The sequence below is a fragment of the Pinus tabuliformis genome, chromosome 9 (genome assembly GCF_031772625.1).
Source record: "Pinus tabuliformis cultivar Carrire ecotype Pingquan chromosome 9, CPIR1, whole genome shotgun sequence".
NCBI classification, from domain to species: Eukaryota; Viridiplantae; Streptophyta; class Pinopsida; order Pinales; family Pinaceae; genus Pinus; species Pinus tabuliformis.
The window spans coordinates 221668914-221688862 of record NC_142307.1 but is presented as its reverse complement, the minus strand read 5'-3'; positions in this window follow the sequence as shown (position 1 = coordinate 221688862).

Here is a 19949-nt window from a genome sequence, read left to right as displayed (position 1 = left end):
TTGGTCTGTGATCAACTCTCTTGGGTAGCCAAAGTTGTAGAAGATATTCTCCCTTAAGAACTCAGCCACTTTTCCTTCTGTCGCTTCCTTGATTGCCTTGGTTTTTGCCCACTTTGTTCGGTAGTCTGCGCAGACTATGATGTAAGACCTTTTCTTTGAAGGAGGGTTGATAGGACCCACAAAATCCATGCCCCACTTTTCAAATGGCTCGAAGGTCCCTTGAGGTTGGAGAGGCATTTCTTCTGTTGGAGTTGGTTTCCCCATCCTTTGACACCGGTCACATTGGTTGATGTATCTTCTGACATCTTGATGAAGAGTGGGCCAATAGTAGCCTGCCTGTAGAATTTTGAACGCAGTGATTTTTGCTGCAAAGTGACCTCCATAGGGCCCATCGTGACAGGTCAGGAGGATGTCAAAAACTTCCTCCTCCCTAACATAATGCCTCAATATCTGATCTAGGCCAAGTTTAAATAGTTTTCCCCTGATCCAAGTGCATGGGGCACTTTTCCTCACAATTTTTTTCTTCTCTCTTGAGGATAGGTGTGGAGGGAACTGTGCTGAGACCAAGTAATTTGCTATATTAGCAAACCATGGAGAGAGTACTGAAATAGCAAACAGGTGTTCGTTTGGCATCTGGTCATCCCATGTCCCTTCTTCACCTGTAGGCAAATCCAATCTAGACAGAAAGTCAGCAACAACATTTTCCTTTCTTGGCTTGTCCACAATGGTCAAATCGAATTGCTGCAACAAAAGTAACCATCTAATGGTACGAGCATTTACATCAGGCTTATTCATTAAATATCTAATCGCAGCATGATCAATGTGTATGGATGTTTGATAACCAGTGATGTAGTGTTTGAACTTGTTTAGGGAATGGACTATAGCCAAGAACTCTTTTTCGGTTAAAATATAGTTCATCTCTGCCTTGGACAAGTTTTTGCTGACAAATTATATGGCATATGGTAGTTTCTCCTAAACTTGTCCTAAGGCTACCCCTATGGCTCTGTTCGAGGCATCGGTATGGATGTGGAAAGCTAGGGCCCAGTTTGGACCTCTCAAGATCGGGGCAGACACCAGCTTATCCTTCAACTCATCGAGAGCCCCTCGACAATCGTTAGTCCATTGAAACGCTTGACATCTTTCCCTAAGAGGCCAAACAATGGCGAGGCTAGCTTACTGAAATCTTTAATGAATCTTCTATAGTATCCTGCTAAGCCTAGAAAACTTCGAACATCCCTTACCTTTTGACGATGTGGAACCTTTTGGATGATAGAAATTTTGTTAGGATCCACTTGCAATCCTTGCTGAGAAATGGTATGACCTAACACGGTCCCTTCAGTCATCAGGAATTCACATTTTTCAGTGCTGAGGGACAGGTTCATTTCAATGCACTTGGTTAGAGCTTTTCCCAGGTTAGACAATGCTTCTGGAAAGTTAGACCCATAAGGAGTAAAGTCATCCATATAGATTTCCACTGAATTGTGAACAAGCTGAGCAAATATGCTCAATACTGCCCTCTAGAAAGTGGCGGGAGCGTTGCATAACCCAAAGGGAAGGACCTAGTAGGAAAAGGTTCCCCAAGGGCAAGTAAAAGTGGTCTTATCTTGGTCTTCCAGGCTGATTTGGATTTGATTGTACCCACTGAACCCATCTAGGAAAGAAAAGAACTTCTTCCCTGCCAACCCATCTATCACTTGATCTATGAACGGTAAAGGGAAATGGTCATTCTTGGTGGCTTTGTTAAGTTCTCGATAATCTACATAGATTCTCCACTTCCCATTTTTCTTAGGTACAAGCACTAGAGGAGAAACCCATTCGCTGTTCGAGATGGGGTAGATGAATTCTGCATCCAACAACTTTTGAATTTCTTCTTTAACGATGTCCTTAAGGGCTGGACTCATTCTCCTTTGAGGCTGCCTGACTGGTTTACAATCCTCTTTAATGTAAATGTGATGGGTACAGACCTATGGATGGACTCCTTTCATTTCCTTATAGATCCAGGAAAAAGCATCCAAATGGTGGCTCAATAAGCTACAGAGCTCCTTCTCCTGAGAGGAAGATAGGGATGAGCTGATCTTTAAGGTTCTTTCAGGGCCAAATTCCACATTTTTAACTCTGGGTGAGGTCAGATCAGCCACACAAAGGTCCACTAAAGTGCTGGCTTGGGTACCTTCCACTAACTCCTCTAATGATAATGCACTGGGAGGTGGATTTTGATTCAAATTCTCAATCAAGTCATCCTCAGTCAGAGGACCTCCCCTGGTGGCTTCTACTGTGCACAATGGTGTAGAGTAGACTTCACCCTCGTCTTCCTCCTCCAACCAGAGCGATAAGTCATGTTCTAACAGAGGTTGGGCAGGAGGGTATATGACTAGCTGTTTAGACATAGACCCATTCTTGATGGTCATGCTTCCAGCTTGACAACTGATGTAAGCATCCGCAGTAGCTAACCAAGGCCTTCTCAAAATGAGGGGGTATCCAGTGAGTTTTGCCTTTGGTTGAAGGACCAAGAAGTCCATAGGGTACTCCCAAGAATCAACAGAGACCAGGACATCCGCCACAATCCCTTCGGGAGTCACGGTGGAGCGGTCTGCCAACTGCAGTACTGTCGAGGTCTTTCTTAAGGAACTCTGAAGGTTAAGTTTAAGCATAGTGTCCCTAGTCATCACATTAATGGCAGCCCCTAGATCAATCAAGGTGTGGGGGATTATGGTGCCATTGAGGTGGACATCAAATACAGGACTCCCAGGGTCCAAATATTTTGGACAGATTACTTGTCCCAATATCAGATTAGACAGTTGTCCTATGACATTGATGGTCGGGGAATCTCTCTTGCGCTTACCTGGGTGCCTGAAACACTTCTCCTTGATCAATTTGTTGTAGATTGGTACATATTTTATGGCATGGAGAAGTGGGATTTTCACACACAACTGTTTAAGTTCTCCCAGAAGTTCAGTCTCCTCTAGGTTTGGTTGTGTGTCTGCTGCTAGTCTCTCAGGAAAGGGTGGAATGGCTTTGGGTTCACTTTCCTATTTTTCTTCCTCTTCCTCTGGAGGAGGCTGGCGATCTGGAAGGACCTTTCCAAATCATAGGTTGATCTCCTGAATCTCCACAGCATAGGTAGGGCATGTTGTCTCCCCAGTGTATACCTGTTGGGCCTATCTATTGTTGGGGTTTCGGGTTCGGTTGAGCAGGCATCTGGGGTTGTCTTGGAGGAGTAGGAGGTAATGGTTGTGGTTGAGTAGGAGGTGGAGGAAAAATAGCAGGAGGAGAGCTGTATTGGGGCCTCCACCTTGATTGAGGTGCATTCCACTGAGGGTGTGGTTGGACATGAGAGTGAAATGAATGAGCAGCAGGTTGAGTATGGTATTGAGATGGGTAAGACCAAGGAGGAGGTGTGGACCAGGAAGGATGAGTAGGGGGCCCCCAAGAAGGCATGTGAGGGGATTGGTTGGGGTTGTAATAAGTTTGGGATGTTCATTGCATCCCCTGCTGGTAAGGTTTGGACCCATGCGACCTTCTTTGGTTGAGGAAGTAGAGTGGCTCAATGGCCCCTTCAGCCCCTTGGTACATGGCTTTAAGTCCAGGTAAGGTTGGGCACTGTTCCGTGGGGTGGTCTTCCTCACAAACGAAACGTACCTCCACTGAGTGCAATGGACACTCATTCTTAGGATGCTTCGTGGTACATCTGGGACAAAAAATGGCCAAAGCCCTCTCAGCTTCCTCTTTCTTCTATTGGATTTGGAAGGTATCCAGTTGCATAGCAATGGTCTGCCTCATCTCAATTCTAAGGTCTTCGATCTGATTAGCAAACTCATGCTTAGAGAAGGTGGTACTAGCTAAGAGTGAATTCCCCTTACCACATTTCTGGGCTGCCCTAGAGTGGTTTCTAAAAACAGTCTTTATGTCCTCATAAGGTAGTTGGTAGATGTCTCCTCTATCTAGCAGATGGAGGGTATCTAGAAGGTCTTCGGGGACTCCTCGGAGTAGAACCAACTTCAGAGATTCATGGTCAAGCATGCACCTGGCCCGTTTATAGCTAAGTTGGAACCTTTCCTCGTAGTCTTCTAAAGATTCATCACTTCCCATGGTCATCCGAAAGATCTCTCCCTTTGTTTCCTTTGACCTAAAGTAGTCCCGATATTTGTTGTTAAAGGCTTGCTGTATCTGAGCCCAAGTTGTGATATTGTTTCCAGGTAGCCCCATGAACCAGCGTAGTGCTACGTCCTTGAGGGTAGAGGGAAAGATTTTCAACTTTTGCTCGTCTTCAACATAGTCATAATTTCGACAAAGGACAAAAAACTCAAACAGGAAGGTATCAGGGTCTTCAGTGGTCAATTCATCGAATGAGGTAAGGCTGAGGGACTTATGTTTTTCATCTTCATGTCCCCGTTGGTCTCTCGGATGGGAAAGGAACCTTCTATTCTCTATTCATCTTCTCTACCGTTTCCGTTTTTAGCCATGGTCTCAAAAGGAATGTTTTCTTGCTCTTTTTCTACTATAGGATCTTCGTATATCTCAGGAGGTTCACCTATAGGTTCTTCTGGATCATTGCCACCAAAGAAGAGAGAAGGGTGACTCAGTGATGTGGTGGGGGTGTTGGGTAGGAATTTTCCGGTATTGTCTCTGTTCCTACGAGGCATGAAAATGGAATATTTTGGTTTCTTTTGTGCTTTTTTCTTTTCCTCTTGTACCTGCAAAACTGAAAGAGATTGAATTGCAACTAGCTAAAATATATCTTGCTAAAATGAAAATGTGGAATTGAAATGAAAGCAGGAAAGGACTAATCTATTTTGCTGAAATGAAATTGCGGAATTGAAATGTTAATCTACGCTTGCAGAATTGAAATTGCGGAATTGAAATGCTAATCTACTCTTGCAGAATTGAAATTGTGGAATCGAAATGCTAATCTACGCTTGCAGAATTGAAATGCTAATCTATGAAAGCAGGAAATGTCTAATCTACTTTTGAAGGAATGAAATTGGAGAATGGAAATGAAATAAACTACTTAGTAGAAGGTTGTAGTAGAAAATAGAAGAAAAGTAGCAATCACAAATACTCTAACGCTTCCCCGGAAACGGCGCCAAAAAGAATGGTGGGCTCCAGTATTGCAGCAATAATGTTGTAACTCCTGGTGCTCCCTTCTTTACTTTTATCAACCCGGTAGTTTGTAGCAAACTTGGAAGCGATGGTGCTATATGCACAAGTACTAGCTCTTGTCACAGCTGTCACTGGACCAGCTGGCACAAGTCCACTAGGAACTTAAACCAACTTCTATGAGCTCTTAGAAGAAGCTTTTAAATATGATGGATGAAAGCTAACTCAAAGGAGGCTAATCTACTTACAAAAAGAAGTTGAAAGTGAAAAAGGAACACAAACCCTAGCAAACCCTAGTTCTACCAACTAACCCTATTGATGCAAGTAAAAGGATGAAAGCTACAGAAATGGATGCCATTGACTTCTAAAAAGGTAAAATGTATGTGACTAAGCTACTTCTGAAGAGAAATACGAAGAAAACATCGCTTTGCATTTTTGAGTAATTTATCAGAATTATTTTGCATGTGCTTTAACTGTTGTTGACTGTGTAGAGGTTGATTGGCAAAAGGAAATGGAGTAGGTGCTTGTAGGAGGTTGGGAATGTTAGAAGAGGGCATAAGGGGTCCCTAGAACCCTTCTAGAGAGTTTCACAGTGCTCGGATCTCAAGAAACTGCTTTTGTGAGCTTCTACAGGAAGTCTGCAGGGGTTCTACAAGATGTTCCGAAGGGGAGTTTTCAAGGGGCTGATGGTGAAAAAAAGGTGGAGAAGTGGGTATGGAGGTAATATGAGGGCGTGATGAGGTCTAGGACTTGGCGAACAAAGCGGGTGAGTGATAAGGATGGCTGGATTTGTTCAAGGAGGGTTAGAGAAATGTTGCACAAAAATATGGGAGTTAGGTCAACGTGGAAAATGCGAGGCAAGAATCAGAGTTGGAGGATGAAGCAGGCAGTATTGAGGGAATAGGGGTAGGAAAAGAGGTATTACAGGTGCTCTACAAGTTATTTTACAAACTATTCAAACAAAGAGTCAGAAAAACCAAAGACCTAGCTACTTTAACCTAATCTGACCTAGATTATCAACAAAGAAAATGAGCAGATGTTTATTGCAGCAAAATCATGTGAAATAGCTATGAAAACTAAGCAATCATGAACCTGAACATGTAACCACAACTGGTATCAACTTTTGCAAATGAGAATTTAACACTAAAAATTGCATTATGAAGCAAAGACAGTGTTTTTGGGGCCAGCAATGACACTTTGGTCCCAGCTCATGGTTCCACAGAGGGAGAGGTGAGATTAGGGGTTCTTGATGGCCTTTTTCTATAGATCTTCTCTGTTATTAACCTATCAAGTCAATCTAAACATGAAATTCCTTTCTAATCATCAACAATGATCTAGGTAACCAAGCAAGACTGTAATCTACTTAACAGAAATTATTTTGCAAAAAACATAAAAAACATATAACAATACATGAAGGAGGCCTTGGCACTTGGGTTGGGACCAACCCCAAGAGCTGCATGTTCCTAAGAAAATCTCAGAACTCATGCCAAATGAAACTGCTTTCCATTATTCAAAAATAACCATGTCACAAATAAAGTTGTACAGCAGAAGCTACAAAATGAGCTGAGAAACTAGCAACGCTATAGTGCAGAATAAAACTTTTCAAAAAGTAACCTATGAAGGATGGAAGCCTTCCTATTTATGCACCACGAGGGTCTCCAATAGCCCTCCTTAACTAGAGGGGCTCGGCTGCTTGAACTGCCAGTGATCAGACACTTTACACAAAACTGCTCGGCTGCCTTTGGGAATCCTTTTTGGTGGCCTACTGAACTCCGAGCTGAGGGTGGAGAATTTGAGGAAGGGGCCATTTAGTGCAGGAGACACCCTTCCTACAAATCCTCATCCTTGTTCCTTCATGCTTGGCTGTCATCTGGCTCATAAATGCTTGGCCTTGGTCCAAAATTTGTCCAAAAATCTGCAATAACCACGTGTTATCCTTCTTGGTCAAGTGACTATCCTCATTCGTTGAACTAACATAAATATACTCAAAAAACATGCATAAACTATGAAAAATGGTGGATTGATAAAGAAAAATAGACAAAATGAGCCCAATAAGTTACCCATTTTTAGGGCTCATCAGAATCCACTGGGGATAACATTCTTGTTATTCCTAGTTTGGGGTTTTTGTTATCAATTAGGGTTTGTTTTCTTGATTGCTTTCTTTTACAGTGTTATTTGACTTATTAGCTTCCCAGAAATTGAGCTTGTTCTTTTGGATCAAGCCTTCATTTTTTTTTTTCTTAATTGAGCCTTGTATACGCTTTTTTCATGGGTTACAGTCGCGTATACAAGCAAGTTTCCTCAAATAGACTCGCGTATACACGAGTTTCTTGTGTTAGAAAAGTGTGTGCATGCCTTTGTGTCTTTACACAGTCATCTATACATTTTTTGAATTGTTTTTTCAAATATTTTTGGCCAGTTTGGTCTGCTCCATGGTGGTTCTACTATTTTATGGTCATCCACTATGTGAAGAACTCTATTCTCTTGCAAGTTTTCTTTTTCAAATCTCCTTCTCAGTTAAAAGCCTAGTGGCCTAGGATTTCTCTTTGAGCAAGTGTTTGGCTTGTGTCTTGGGTTCAGGCCTCTGTCTGAAGTTCTTGGATGTTTTGGTTTTCCATAACGATAAATTGATTTCAATTTCGTTTGTAACCAAGATTTCAAGTTTCCTTGCTTTGCTTTTCCTTTTTATTGGCCTTGTTGCTTTTCATGCTTTTTTATTGTCTTTTTGGTAATTTTGAAAGTTATTCTTTCTTGAAATTTTGTTGGTTTGCTGAAGTCTTGTAATCTTGTTTAGATCAGTTTGTGTAAGTTTGTAGTCCTTCTTTTTTCAAGTTTCACTTATTAATGAGTTTTATAACTTGCAAGTTATAAGCACTCCTTGTGCTGCTTTTTGATCTTTGAAATTTAGTAGTGCTTTTTGTGGCCTCAAAAGTTTCTTTAGTTTCCTTAAAAGAAAAACACAAAAACATTTCTTTTTCTTCTCTTTTTTCCAAGATTTTGGATTTTGGTTTCTTTGTTTTGCTTGTTGAGCAATTGTGATCTTGTTCAATTCCTTTTTCTTTCTTTTGAGGGAAATTTGTTCTTAAAATTTTTTCCCTCTTCCTTATCAAGTTGGATTATTGACTCCATAAAGAAGCACATTTTCTTATAGTATGAGTGTTAGGATCTTGCATCATCATTTAAATTTACATTAGGTTAGTTTGCATCATAAGCATTCTTAGCATTTTTAGATTTTGGGCATGTGTGGAGTGTTTCAGAAAAGAAAAATAATTTTCTGATGTAATTTTTTTCTTAGAACCCAAGTAGAAATCCCTCTTCATCGAAAGAAAATAATTGCATGCATATAGTTAAGTTTCTATTGGTTTCTTTTGCATCCTAAACATCCTCAATTTCACTCTCGTAATACCCTTGACTTAAAGAACACCCCTTTAAAATCAAGAGATTTAATAAAATGAACTAGAACTTTTTATTTTTGTCATTAACGAACACCAACAAGTTTAGGTTCATTAGGGCCTTGGAATAGGTGAGCGGAGAGTTAACTGTCCAAGGCTACTCAAATTATCAAACATAGAAGATGAATAATGAATGAAATCCAATATTGTTAGAAAGACCGGGAAAGCTCCATGACTTGGAGTTAAGCACGAGGGAGATTGAATACAAGGAAGAGAGATACCCCCTCTCTTATTTTTTGGATCTAGCCTCACGACTGTTCTGACTAACATTTTATATGAGTTGGTGGCCATGTTTCCTTTCCTAGGGATCTCATAGGTGGTTGCGAAGGGGAATCATGTGGCACCTGAGGTAGAGATTGCATCACATTCTTCAGTAATTTTGGAGGGTACCCTTGCGAAGCTTGGTTTCTTGCACCGACAAAGGCTTTTGTTTGGAGGCCAGTGTAACTGCTTTTGATACCTTCGCTAGTAGGGTTCAGTCGTCATTACGCCAGACTATTTTCAAAAGGTCCTTGATTTTCACTTTCTTATATTTTGGTGTCCGATCCTCATCACCCAGAGCGAAAATAATCAAAAGTAGTTTGATTAATTGCATCTTTAAGGATTTTTAGAGAGTGCTCTTTGCTCCTAGTTGAATTAGCTTTACAAATTTTTTGTGTCTTTAATTAGATTTCTTAAAAATATTTCAAAGTGGTTGACCGATCAGTTCATTAGTCTAGGAGACTTCGTGGGCTTTCAACTATGAGTCCTAAGCCTTCTCCTCGAAGGCATAGCAGCAATTCTACCAGTGATTTTCAATCAGTAGTAGACGCATCGAAGATTGATCCTCCAGTTGGAGTTATTGATTCACAAGATAGACCTGGTATAAGTAGAGAGTTGGAGAGGAACACTCGAGTTCTTTCTAGAGTCCTCTTCTAGTGTGAATACATTATTAAGGTCGAAGAGCTTCAATAGCCTCTTTTGGCTCCTAATTCTCCTCTTCCTCCCAATCAACCAGATGTTTTATTATACGTCGGGACTCCGACCAACAAGCCTTCAAACCCAGGTTTCTTTCAATGTTTTCCTTCGATGACCATTGCTAGAAGCATGGCATGCACCATGAGTGCTACGAATATGCCAACTCCTGTATCTGTACAAGGAGGGGGGATGATTTCCATACCTTATGTTACTCCTAGCACTACTATATTTGGCTCTAATTCCATTCCATATTCGAGTGAAAATACTCAAGATTTTTCTCTGGCATTGTCATTTTCCCTTTTGGAATGTCGACCAACACAATTCCTTTGGTTCCATTAAGTATTCCATCAGCTGTCTCCACATCCATGAATTCCATGGAAAGTGGGTCAACTTATTTTTAGGGTTTCCCTTTTGGGAGTGGTCATATATCACATGACAACCCATCTTTGGGATCAATACCTTTTCCCTCTACGGGTCAAAGTTATAACCCTTTTCAAGGTTGGACTAACCTTGTAGTTAGTGGGCTTGGAGCCAACAATCAATCTTATTTCGGCCAACAGGGAAATATGTCATATTCATTTTTCAGTTCATTCCAAAACTTTTCTCCATATACTAATGCATGGAACCCTTACCAAGGGCTCTCTGCGCCTTTTAACACCTATCTAGGGGGTTATTTTAAAGGCTACGAATTTTTTTTGGCAGGAGTTGGTCAAAATCCAATTTTTTCTGGACCATAAGGAGCTCCTCATGGTTCAGCTGGGTCTACAAATTACTTTAGGCAACCTGGTGCCTTCACAAATCCAGGGCATCCCTTTCAGAACGTTTGGAATTCTGCCCACACCGGGTGGAATCATCAGGGTCCTCCACAACTACCTTTCCTGGAAACATTAAACTTTCCAGATCTTTCTAAATTTACTAATAATCTAATTAGATATAACCCAATTTGGCCTTAGGTACCAACCAAACTTCCCTCAGATATACCTAAATTTGAAGGGAAAACTGGTGAAGATCTGTGTGACCATTTAACCACTTTCCACTTATGGTGTTCATCAAACTCCTTGATAGATCATTCAATCAGGTTGAGATGATTCCAACATACCCTAATTGGAAATGTGATGAAGTGGTAAATTGAACTTGAAGGGGTCACCTTCGCTTCTTTCAGCGATTTGGCTACCATATTTTTGAACCATTTTCAGTTGCCTGTCCGCTATGTTGTTGGAAATGAGCTTTTGGCTAATTTTCACCAGGATTAGGCAACCCACATTTCGGATCACATCCAAGAATGGAGAAGGAAGAGGCTCATTAAAGCATATATTCCACAAGAATTCCTTCTCGAATGGTTTCTTCAATCTTTACAACCCGATATCTCTAGATGTGTTTCTCTTTAATGTGTTCACCAAAGAACAGGCTATTTTTAGGGATGAGCAGTTAGAACTTATATATTCTCGATCTGGGTTCTTCAAAAAATGCTGCTCGATGCTCCTAGGTCCAAGGTTGATATAGCCAAGCTGAAACTAGGTCCCCATGTCGACGGGTTAGTCAGATCGATCGATGCTAACACGACTAACTTGCTGAATCAATTGCATCAGTTGTCTTTATAAATTGCTTCTAATATGTAGGAATCATCGTTGTCACCTATTCCTTCTCAACCTACATCTATAAATTCCATCCAAACTTCTAACCCAAAGGAAAGCAACAATCCGATGGGAAGAAGGAAGGATGAGGTAAGAAAAAGAATCAAGATGGGAAGGGTAATGCAAACAAACCTGACAAAGATGTTGGAGGGGGTAGAAAGGAGTCTAAGAAAAAAGAGATATCATTTGACTCATATTTTCCCTAAGATCCAAGATTCTGAATGCTTATAGTTTAGAAGGGGTCTTCAAGCTCCTAGGCTATCCTCACTAACCCTTTCCCCAAGAGCAACAATTACTTACTGGTGCAAACTCTAGTACTGGTACCCTTGCAGGGGGCAACCAAGAAGGAGATAATACATCAAATGTCTACATGATAAGTTCACATATCGACATTGCCATGTGATCATGTGATTATGGTGAATCAAAGTCATATAAGGCGAAGTCTGCTTCCGATGTTTCAGAGCCACTCCATATTGAGAGGCCCTCTGTTGAGTCTATACCTCAGATGTTGAAAGGCTCTGCAAAATGCTTGACCATTAACCCTAATACTAGGGCAGCCTAAAACTACTCGATTGTAGAAGATTTGGCTCAAATTCCTTGTGCTATGTCAGCCTTATAGGTACTCCAGTCATGCCCCAGGAAAAGGAGTGCATTACTCACTACAATCAGAGCAGTTGATCCAAAAAATTCTCTTGTGATTACATTTGATATGTCAAATATCAAAAAGGGACTCCTGCATCATATGGATTTCCAGATAAAGTCTACATATCGAAATACCAATATCTTTCGAACTATTATCGATGAGGGATCTTCCACATGTGTAATGTCCATGTCATGTTGGAAGGCCATTGGATCGCCCCAAGCTATTCCTTCACTAACTTTGTTGACATAATTTGATGGTCATTCTTATAGGCCGCATGGGATTATTCCATCCTTTCCCATCTGTGTTGGGGGAAATGTGGTAAATATTGAAGTAGAAATAGTCGATGCGAATCTGGATTACCACCTCCTTTTAGGTAGGAATTGGATTTATGATATGGATGCCATTGCATCATCATTATTTCGCATGCTTCTCATTCCTCATGAAGGGAGAATTGTAAAGGTTGATCAGATGGACTATTCTCCAGGTGACTCCCACACATCTTATGAGTCTATTGTTCCATTAGTGGGAAATCCAAAACACCCTATAGAGAATTTAGGAGTTTGAATGTACACTTCCTTAATGGGTACTTTTGATCTTCCTTCTCCTATTGTTAGAATTAATGTTATTTTATCCTCTAAGGGACCTTCTCGAAGAGAGTTGTTTAGAACATATTATTTTTCGGACCCTTGGCCTTTACCCTCATCTACCACCACATTAGATGAAGGGAAGGTAGGTGGAATGGCATGTCATATGTCTGCAGCATAAATTGCTTATCAATCTATTGTTAACTCTGCAGACTCTAATCCTACTCCTTTTTCACCAGAGGTGATGGATGGAGATGTGGCTCTGACCTAGACCCTCGATTGGACTTCTGCTCAGGATTGCTTAGATACTATCTTACCATCTGAAGAAGCAATTCTAGAAGAAATGATGGGTGTTGATAGACCTTGGGATGATTTGCATCATCGTTTGTATTTCCTCCCTCATTTGTGGGAAATTGATTCAAGTTTGTCCAGTCCTTCTACTAGGGATGTCCATGTAGTTTTAAACCCTTTGGCCCCAACATAGTTTTTTTTTTAAGGTAACATATCTATTGTTTCACAAACTGTACCAATGAATATCTCTAGGAATCCCAACATGATTGAAAATGTCTTCTTTGGAGCTGATTGTTCCCTTGAAGAAATTCAAACTTATATCGATCTCTTCAAAGGGTTTCGTGATGTGTTCGCTTGGTCTTATGGGGAAATTCCTAGAATTGATCCATCTATAGTCAAGCATGAGATCAAGACATATGAAAATGCTAATCCTATTCATCAAAAACCTTGAACGATCAATCCTAGAAAAGAAACAACTATCAAAGCTAAAGTGGAGAAGCTGCTTAAGGTGGGTTTCATATACTTCGTTCCTTTAACTGAGTGGGTCTCTAATCTAGTCCCCATACACAAAAATAAAGGAACTATTCAAGTATGCATTGACTTCCCTCCAAATATGTAATCAAGGGAGAAGATCATAATTGTAAGGAAGAGTGCCACATTTACTTGGATTTGGGGCAATCTTTTCAAGTTGGGCCCAGATGAAATTTTGAGGCAGTGTGTTAGGGAAGAGGAAGTCTTTGAAACCAATCTAGGTTGTCACGATCGGCCTTGTGGAGGCCACTTTTGCAGCCAAGAGGACAAATTTCAAGGCACTGTAAGCTGGCTACTATTGTCCCACTCTCTAACAAGATGCAAGAAGATACACTAGTCGATGTTATAAGTGCTAGAGGATGGGAAAACGTACTCCCAAGGATGAAATTACCTTTCAACCTCAAGTGATTATAAATTTTATAAGTGGGCCATGGATTTCATTGGGCCAATTGATCCACCATTAGGGAAGAAAAAGTACATAATTGTATGCACTGATTAATTGACAAAGTGGGATGAGACCAAGGTTGTCAATGTAGTAGAATAGGAGAAAGTGGGTGAGTTCTTAAGTGATAATGTATTCTACAAGTTTGGGTACCATAGAGAACTAGTCACCGATCAGGGAGCTCAATTCACATCACAACTGATCAAATTTTTTTGAGGTAGGATGGGATAAAACACATGAAGTCAACTTCCTATCATCCTCAAGCCAATGGACAAGTAGAGGTGATGAACATAGCATTGGAAGGCATCCTCACCAAGGTTGTGAGCAGGATCAGAAAAGATTGGGTTGATAGACTAGTGGAGGCCACTTGGGCCTATAATACAACATGGAATAAAACCACTGGTTTCACTCCTTATGACTTGGTCTATGGAAATAAGTCTTTACTCTCCATTGGGTTTGAGTACAACACCTTGATAATGGATGAAAAGATGGATTTGGATGTCACAATGGTACAAAAAGAGAGGCTACTCCATCTGAATGTTCTGGATGACTTCAAGATGCAAGCCCTCCTACACATTGAAGTTATCCGAGTATAGAGGAAGTTTTTGCATGACAAAAACATCAAGGACAAGGTTTTTCAAGAAGGGGATTGGGTTTTGCTATATGACTCTAGGTTCAAGAACTTCAAAGGAAAATTGATGACAAGGTGGTTTGGCCCATTCCTGATAGAGAAGTGCCATGACAATGGGTTTGCTCAAATCGGGACCATTGATGAGGAAGGTATTTCCTTTATTTTCAATGGATATAGATTGAAAGCTTACAAAATACCTCTGTCCAGGAAGGAGTTTGTTGGGCATGGAATCCCCCCACAACATGGTTTGGGGCTCAAATCCTAAGTTTTGAGTAATATTGTTGTAAATCCACGTGAATTATGGGTGCGGAGCGCGAATTGTATGTTAGAGTCATAGGGTTGTCCGCCCTAAGTTTTGAATGTAGTGTCAGCCTACCCATGGTCCGCGGACCATGGGATTGTATAAATAGAGCGAGGCTATAAGTTGTAAAGGAACTAATGGGAGGAAATGGATGGAATCTGATAGATAAAATGAGATAGCAAGCATAGAGCAAGAGTTTAAGTATCTTGGGTCATATTAGTAGGAAGAGGCTCTGCAGTTGAGTGCGTAGAGGCCTAGTAGAGTCCGCAGCTGAGTTCGTGGACCCCTGTAGCTGAATGCGTGGGGTAGAGTCTAGTCTGTAACCAAGGAAGAAGAATAATAAAGAGAAGTTTTATCTCAATTCCGAGTATATTTTCTTGTGTTATTACCTATTTGATATCAATTGCAATTATATTGTTTCTTTACTGTGCGCTTTTGTATGAATGGTGAATATTGTTAAGTATAAATGAAAGCATACAAATAAGCTAAGTTACTCAAATAATATCGAGTTAATAGTAAGGATTTGGGTAATAACACTATTCAGCCCTCGAGTAGGGCTACGCGAAGGCAACATCATAGGTTGTGAAGTACTGACAAGTGCGCGTAAGGACACGTGCATAGGGTCAAACCGCAGACCACTTGGAATGCATTAGACATCCCTAGGGTGCAGAAACCTAGTTCTAGCACCCTCCCATATGACTTCGAGTGAGACCTCAGTCCGCGCTCCATGGACTATTGCCGAAAGGACCAGTAGTACCAGGATTTCTTTGGCTAAATTATCTCCGAACTTGGGTCGGGCCCCAACAAGCCAACAAATATGGAAAAGATTTCACTACCTATGGGTGTGACTTGACGAAGGAGATGAGATGGAAAAATATTGAGATCCAGAATGGTGATACCTTGTCTATACAAGGACGGTCCCATAATAGAAACAAAAATAAGTCATCGACTAAGAGATCTAAATCTCCAGGAAAACTTGTAAAGGTGGTGTGCTAGAAATGCGGAAAGGAAGGGCACTACAAAAGTGACTGTAAATCTAAAGCTCCTGACAAAGGAAAGGGATCTGATGATGCTCCTTCTGCAGAGGCGAAGACCACCTTAGATGAAGGTGGGGATGTGTACTTGGATTCTTTAGGTACAATGTAGATCATGAGGTATGGTTGATTGACTCAGGTGCGTCATTTCACTTCACTCCCCATAGAGAGTGGTTCTGTGAGTATGAGAAATATGATGGTGGTGATGTCTTCTTGGGGGATGACAGGAAGGATAGAATCACTGGTCGTGGAAAAAGTAAAGTTGAAGTTGCAAAGTGGAAGGGTTAGAACACTTCTAGGTGTTCTGCATATTCTTGCATTAGCCAGAAATCTGATTTCCATAAGAAAGTTGGATGATGCAGGTGTAAAAACAGTGTTCGAGAAGGATACCTACAAGATGGTTCAGGGAGCACTGGTATTGATGTGGGGAGTTTGGATTGAAACTCCATACAAGCTGCAAGATAGCACTATTGTTGATGGGTGAAACAATTCTGTGGTTCTTGAAAGTGGAGTAGAAAATCTAGAGGTCTCTGGAGAGAAGACCATGTTGTGGCATCAAAGGGATGGACATATTGGAGAGAAAGGCCTTCGAATACTTCATGGTAAAGGTATGGTAGTAGGTATGAGTAATAGCTCTCTGGATTTTGATTTCTGTGAAAATTGTGTATATGGGAAGCGGAATTGGGTGAGTTTCCCCTCTGGTGGTAAGAGGGCGAAATAGATATTAGAGCTTTGTGCACATTGATGTGTTTGGACCTGTGAAGGTTCCATCACTGGGTAAGTCTGTGTACTATGTATTATTTATAGATGACTTCTCAAGGAATACATGGATATATTTCCTTAAGAAGAAATCTAAAGTCCTTGAGAGATTTAAAGAATTCAAGGCTCTGGTGGAAAACCAGACAGAGAAGAAGATAAAGGTGTTGAGGTCAGATAATGGTGAAGAGTTTTGCAGCAAGGAGTTTGAAGAATTCTTTAAGAAGTGTGTTATAACATGACAAAAGACTACTCCATACACACCTGAGCAAAATGGAGTTGCAAAAATAATGAAAAAGATATTGATGGAAAGGGTAAGAAGCATGCTAAGTGGTGCTAGGTTAGGACACGAATTCTGGGCAGAGGTGGTGGAGACATGTTACCTGGTCAACAGATCACCTTCATCAGCGTTGGAGGATAAGACTCCACAAGAGGTATGGACTAGTAAGAAACCCGCTCTTTCACATCTGAGGGTATTTGGATGTGATGCATATGTACATGTTCCAAAGGAGAAAATAATCAAGTTAGATAGTAAATCTGAAAGTGCATCTTTATTAGGTATAAGGATGGTTTAAAATGTTATAAGCTTTAGAACCCAGTAATAAGGAAGGTTGTGTACAATCGAGATGTGGTGTTCAGAGAGGTGAAATATGTTATTAAACATGAAGTCTGACCAAAGGAACATGAGAAGATAGAGTTTGGGCTTAAAGAGGAAGGATCATACTCTACATCAGAAGAGGAATCAGAAGATGAAGAGCCACAAACTTCGGGTGTGAGAAGATCAGTTCGAGAAAGAAGGCAAATAGAAAGGTATATTCCATTTGAATTTTGTTCAAATTTTGCTTTATCTATTACTGATGATGTTCCCAGAACTGTGGAGGAAGCATTGGATTCATAGGATGGCAAACTCTGGAATGAGGCCGTAGGAATTTTCAGGGTTTTGAATCCATATATACCACTTTAAATAACACAAATGAAGGTTGCACATCAAATGTTTCCACAAAGGAAAGTCCAAAAAGTCCCACAAAAGACAACTCTAAGTAAAAATGCCAAAATAAAAATAACCCTTGCAGGTTTCAAAGTTGAAGTCCGATCTAGCATATGCAAAGCTTGATCTGATTCTTCAACTTGTCGTGATGATGAACCAAACTGGTTGGTTTGGAACACGTCGACAAATGAAATATCATGTGATTTACACCGAAAAATCTCTCGTAAACTTAATATGGATCACAGAAGCCTCAATTCAACAATTGAATCCCTGCGTGGAAAAGCCATTGCAACCAAGGTTCATCATTTTGAATGGGCACGCTTATAGGTTTCAAAGTTGAAGTCAAATCTAGTGTATGCAAAGCTTGAACTGATTCTTCAACTTGTCCTCACGATGAACCACATTGGTTGGTTCGAAACGCATTGACAAATGAAATATAATGTGATTTACGCCAAAAAATCTCTCGTAAACTTGATATGGATCACAGAAGCTTCAATTCAACAATTGAACCTTGCATGGAAAGGCCATTGCAACCAAGGTTCATCATTTTGAATGGGCATGCTTGCAAGTTTCAAAGTTGAAGTCAAATCTAGTGTATGCAAAGCTTGATCTGATTCTTCAACTTGTCCTAATGATGAACCATACTGGTTGGTTCAAAACGTGTCAACAAATGAAATATCATGTGATTTACGCCGAAATATCTTTCGTAAACTTGATATGGATCACAGAAGCCTTAATTTAACAATTGAATCCCTGCATGGAAAATCCATTGCAACCAAGGTTCATCATTTTGAATGGGCACGCTTGTAGGTTTCAAAGTTGAATTCATATCTAGCGTATGCAAAGCTTGATCTGATTTTTCAACTTGTCCTGACGATGAACCACACTAGTTGGTTCAAAATGCATTGACAAATAAAATATCATGTGATTTACGCCCAAAAATCTCTCGTAAACTTGATATGGATCACAGAAGCCTCAATTCAACAATTGAATCCTTGCACAAAAAGCCATCGCAACCAAGGTTCATCATTTTGAACGGGTAGGCTTGCAGGTTTCAAAGTTGAAGTTAGATTTAGCGTATGCAAAGCTTGATCTAATTCTTCAACTTGTCATGACGATGAACTACACTGGTTGGTTCGAAACACGTCAACAAATGAAATATCACGTGATTTACACTGAAAAATCTCTCGTAAACTTGATATGGATCAGAGAAGCCTCAATTCAACAAAAATAACCTTATAAAAATTAATAATAAAGAAAAATAAAAATGACCCATGGCATTAAGAACCTATTGTATTGACCCATGGATACGCAATCACACTTTGGTACTCGTATGTTTTCTTTTTATTGTTAAATATAGATTATGTAGAAGTCTTTTTATTGTTAAATATAGATTATGTAGAAGTTTTAGATTTTCTTGGAGGCTATAAGGTGATTCAGGAAGGTCTTTTAAAAATGTGTATGGTTAAACATGATTGAATAAAGCAAAAAACAATAGTTTATTTTCATTCTAATGGATTATTTGATAACTAGAATATAATATATGTAATATATTCTCTTAATTTATGTGTAATAATGTGCTATAGAAATAAAGCTCCTAGATCTAAGGTAGTAAGTTTAGAAATGAATAAGCTATGAAACTTAGTTCAGGTAAGGAGAGGAGGTGGGAGAAAGATTAGATAAAATCTAACTATTACATTTTATCTAATATTTATGCCTACTCTCATCCACTTTTTACTAGCTTGTGAGAAATATTGGGTAAAATATATACTAGAATATTATGTTTTATCCAATATTTCCTCTCAACTGGGCCACTTTTTATTGTAGCTTTTAAACTCAACTATAAAATTAGGATGAGTGAAGGAAAATATTGAGTAAAATGTAATATTTAGTTTGGGGGTGTAACCAGAAATATTAGGTAAATGAATTAATATTACATTTTAATTAGTAATGCCTCACCGTTGACAAATTTTTATTAAGAGTAGTAAAACATATTGGGTAAAATATAATACTTTCATACTATTCTTTATCCAAAATTTCCTCTAGCACATTCTACCTTTTATTAAGAAAATTATTAATATTTGAGGTCCATAAGTAAACTTAACTCAATTACATAAAAATAAAAAATAAAATAAAAATTTAAAAATAAAATTAAACAAAATGATTAATGTAATGTGAAGTATACATAAAATAAATAAATAAATAAAAAATAAAACAATAGTAAAGTAAATATTACTTTAAAAAATAATATAATAATAAAAGTAAAAAGGGCCATGGTATTCATCATGTATTAAGAACCTATAGTTTTCATTCATGGTAGTGACATGGAATGTAGCCTCTTTAAAAAAAGAATTAAACCAGGTTAAATCCATCATAACTCTGAAGTGGATTTATAGAGTAACCAGAAAGAAGTGGAAAGAGTTTACATCCATCATATCATATTATTTTTTTTAAACCAAGATCTAAATGATATTTTATATAAACCCAGATCTAAAATTATGATAAATATTATTTTTTTTAAACCAAGATCTAAATGATATTTTATATAAACCAAGATCTAAAATTATGATAAAGCTAGACTAATTAATAGAAAATTAATGTAAACCAA